Source organism: Ranitomeya imitator, chromosome 4, assembly GCF_032444005.1.
Source record: "Ranitomeya imitator isolate aRanImi1 chromosome 4, aRanImi1.pri, whole genome shotgun sequence".
NCBI lineage: Eukaryota > Metazoa > Chordata > Amphibia > Anura > Dendrobatidae > Ranitomeya > Ranitomeya imitator.
The window spans coordinates 99,710,416-99,715,266 of record NC_091285.1 but is presented as its reverse complement, the minus strand read 5'-3'; positions in this window follow the sequence as shown (position 1 = coordinate 99,715,266).

Here is a 4,851-nt window from a genome sequence, read left to right as displayed (position 1 = left end):
ATAACCCCGGAGAGTCGGGCACAAAACTCCTAGACAGAGCATCCGCTTTCACATTTTTAGAGCCCGGAAGGTATGAAATCACAAAATCAAAACGAGCAAAAAATAACGACCAACGGGCCTGTCTAGGATTCAAGCGCTTGGCAGACTCAAGATAAGTAAGGTTCTTATGATCAGTCAAAACCACCACGCGATGCTTAGCACCCTCAAGCCAATGACGCCACTCCTCGAATGCCCACTTCATGGCCAGCAACTCTCGGTTGCCCACATCATAATTACGCTCAGCAGCAGAAAATTTCCTGGAAAAGAAAGCACATGGTTTGAACACTGAGCAACCAGAACCTCTCTGTGACAAAACCGCCCCTGCACCAATCTCAGAAGCATCAACCTCGACCTGGAACGGAAGAGAAACATCAGGTTGACACAACACAGGGGCACAGCAAAAACGACGCTTCAACTCCTGAAAAGCTTCCACGGCAGCAGAAGACCAATTAACCAAATCAGCTCCCTTCTTGGTCAAATCGGTCAATGGTCTGGCAATGCTAGAAAAATTACAGATGAAGCGACGATAAAAATTAGCAAAGCCCAGGAATTTCTGCAAACTTTTTAGAGATGTCGGCTGAGTCCAATCCTGGATGGCCTGAACCTTAACCGGATCCATCTCGATAGTAGAAGGGGAAAAGATGAACCCCAAAAATGAAACTTTCTGCACACCGAAGAGACACTTTGATCCCTTCACGAACAAGGAATTAGCACGCAGTACCTGGAAAACCATTCTGACTTGCTTCACATGAGACTCCCAATCATCTGAGAAGATCAAAATGTCATCCAAGTAAACAATCAAGAATTTATCCAGATACTCACGGAAAATGTCATGCATAAAAGACTGAAAAACAGATGGAGCATTGGCAAGTCCGAACGGCATCACCAGATACTCAAAATGACCCTCGGGCGTATTAAATGCCGTTTTCCATTCATCTCCCTGCCTGATTCTCACCAGATTATACGCACCACGAAGATCAATCTTAGTAAACCAACTAGCCCCCTTAATCCGAGCAAACAAGTCAGAAATCAATGGCAAGGGATACTGAAACTTAACAGTGATCTTATTAAGAAGGCGGTAATCAATACACGGTCTTAGCGAACCATCCTTCTTGGCTACAAAAAAGAACCCTGCTCCCAATGGTGACGACGATGGGCGAATATGTCCCTTCTCCAGGGACTCCTTCACATAACTGCGCATAGCGGTGTGTTCAGGTACGGACAAATTAAATAAACGACCCTTAGGGAATTTACTACCAGGAATCAAATCGATAGCACAATCACAATTCCTATGCGGAGGAAGGGCATCAGACTTGGACTCTTCAAATACATCCTGAAAGTCCGACAAGAACTCTGGGATGTCAGAAGGAATGGATGACGAAATAGACAAAAATGGAACATCACCATGTACTCCCTGACAACCCCAGCTGGTTACCGACATAGAGTTCCAATCCAATACTGGATTATGGGTTTGTAGCCATGGCAACCCCAACACGACCACATCATGCAAATTATGCAGTACCAAAAAGCGAATAACTTCCTGATGTGCAGGAGCCATGCACATGGTCAGCTGGGCCCAGTACTGAGGCTTATTCTTGGCCAGAGGTGTAGCATCAATTCCTCTCAACGGAATAGGACACCGCAAAGGCTCCAAGAAAAATCCACAACGTTTAGCATAATCCAAATCCATCAGATTCAGGGCAGCGCCTGAATCCACAAACGCCATGACAGAATATGATGACAAAGAGCACATTAAGGTAATGGACAAAAGGAATTTGGACTGTACAGTACCAATAACGGCAGAGCTATCGAACCGCCTAGTGCGTTTAGGACAATTAGAAATAGCATGAGTAGAATCACCACAATAGAAACACAGTCTGTTCAGACGTCTGTGTTCGTGCCGTTCTACTTTAGTCATAGTCCTGTCGCACTGCATAGGCTCAGGCTTACTCTCAGACAATACCGCCAGATGGTGCACAGATTTACGCTCGCGCAAGCGACGACCGATCTGAATGGCCAAGGACATAGACTCATTCAAACCAGCAGGCATAGGAAATCCCACCATTACATCCTTAAGAGCTTCAGAGAGACCCTTTCTGAACAAAGCCGCTAGTGCAGATTCATTCCACAGAGTGAGTACTGACCATTTTCTAAATTTCTGACAATATACTTCTACATCATCCTGACCCTGGCATAAAGCCAGCAGATTTTTCTCAGCTTGATCCACTGAATTAGGCTCATCGTAAAGCAATCCCAGCGCCTGGAAAAATGCATCAACATTACTCAATGCAGAATCTCCTGGTGCAAGAGAAAACGCCCAGTCCTGTGGGTCGCCGCGCAAAAAAGAAATAATAATCAAAACCTGTTGAATAGGATTACCAGAAGAATGAGGTTTCAAGGCCAAAAATAGCTTACAATTATTTCTGAAGCTCAGGAACTTAGTTCTGTCACCAAAAAACAAATCAGGAATCGGAATTCTTGGTTCTAGCATCGATTTCTGATCAATAGTATCTTGAATCTTTTGTACATTTACAACGAGATTATCCATTGAGGAGCACAGAGCCTGAATATCCATGTCCACAGCTGTGTCCTGAAGCACTCTAATGTCTAGGGGAAAAAAAAGACTGAAGACAGAGCTAAGAAAAAAAAATGATGTCAGGATTTCTTTTTTCCCTCTATTGGAAATCATTGAAAGGCTCCTTGTACTGTTATGGCTGGCAATCAGGCAACACAGCGTGCAGTAATCAGCGCACATACAGAGATCTGGCAATAACCCAAAACAATAGGACGAGCTCTGAGACGTGGAATCTCTGTAGACTGCAGTACCTGATCTATCCTCACACAACTGGAAGCAGCAGTGGATTGCGCCTATCAACTACCTATGCAACTCGGCACTGCCTGAGGAGCTGACTAGCCTGAAGATAGAAATACAAGCCTGACTTACCTCAGAGAAATACCCCAAAGGAATAGGCAGCCCCCACATATAATGACTGTTAGCAAGATGAAAAGACAAACGTAGGAATGAAATAGATTCAGCAAAGTGAGGCCCGATATTCTAGACAGAGCGAGGATAGCAAAGAGAACTATGCAGTCTACAAAAAACCCTAAAACGAAAACCACGCAAAGGGGCAAAAAGACCCACCGTGCCGAACTAACAGCACGGCGGTGCACCCCTTTGCTTCTCAGAGCTTCCAGCAAAAGATAAAAACAAGCTGGACAGAAAAAACAGAAAACAAACTAGAAGCACTTATCTAGCAGAGCAGCAGGCCCAAGGAAAGATGCAGTAGCTCAGATCCAACACTGGAACATTGACAAGGAGCAAGGAAGACAGACTCAGGTGGAGCTAAATAGCAAGGCAGCCAACGAGCTCACCAAAACACCTGAGGGAGGAAGCCCAGAGACTGCAATACCACTTGTGACCACAGAAGTGAACTCAGCCACAGAATTCACAACAGACGTCGCGGCTTGTGATTGGTCGCGTGAGCGGTCACATGGGCGGTCGCGCGACCAATCACAAGTCGCGACGTCATCTAAGGACTTTCACGCGCTGATTCTAAGGAAGGAAGGCTGCCGGTTAGTACCAGGGCGCGTCAGAGGGTGAGTATAGCAATATTTTTTATTTTAATTCTTTATTTTACACTTAAATATGGATCCCAGGGCCTGAAGGAGAGTTTCCACTGCATTGGGTTTCGTGTTTCGGCCGACCCCGACTTTTCTATAGGATCGGCCGATTTCACTCAACCCGACTTTTGAGAAAGTCGGGTTTCGTGAAACCCGACCCGATCCTATAAAAGTAAAAGTCGCTCAACCCTACTCCTAATCATTCCCATCCCTAGTGTTGTTGCCTGCTCGCGAATGGTGGAAGCTACTTAGTGCCAGACAGTGCTAATCTGCATATCCAGCACACATTTCAGCGTCTCTCATCAGCGACCACCATTGCGGAGCTTTGCACTTAGTGCGCTTTTCTTGGCCCTGGCCCTGGTTAAGGTGGTTAGTGGCTTCTCCAGAGCGGCATTGTATGCACTCTTGAGAGATGAATTATTAGTTCAGTTCTATCCCTGACACCAAAGTAACGGTGTCGAGCGTAAGAGGTCTAGAGGAATTCTTTCCCTGTGTCTTGGGACAGAGTTCTGTGACTCTTTACTTGCACTCTCTGTGCGATATTGCGACCCTGTGCCACAACAGGGTTCGCTTCCTTCATACCGGGTGAAGCTAACCTGTGTGTGTATTCACATCATACTGCCATCTAGTCCGCCATTACCGAGCAGCAGGTGTCCTTTCTGCACGATGGACCCCGAAATGCGAACGCACCTCATATCCTCTCTAATCATTATTTGGTGCATTCCACCAGTCCTAACAATATTAAAAGCCTCGAAAGCTCCATGGGTATTACCCTCTTCCCAGGCTGTAAACATCTGCCCCCAGTCATTTCCTTTCCTTCTGCTGGTTACAAAAATAGCACGGAAGCCCACGCCCTTTTTTCCCCCAAAATTGAATCTTTTAGTAGTTACATACATGTCCCCTAATTTGCACTACTAATTTGATTGGTCACGGACATCAATTTATATCCTACTAGTGATGAGCGAACGTGCTCGCCACTACTGGTTACTCGCCCGAGTATCACTATGCTCTGTGTACTTGGTGAGCATCGAGCATTTCCGGGATTATTTGGCGGTACTTGGTGTCTCCACCCAGTGTTCTTGGCAGACTTTAGACACCCAATCACAATGCAGTGATTGTCTGCCAGGCCATGAGACGCTGCAGCCATCTTTGTTGTGGTCGTGCAGTGATTGGCTTGGTCGCACAGCATCA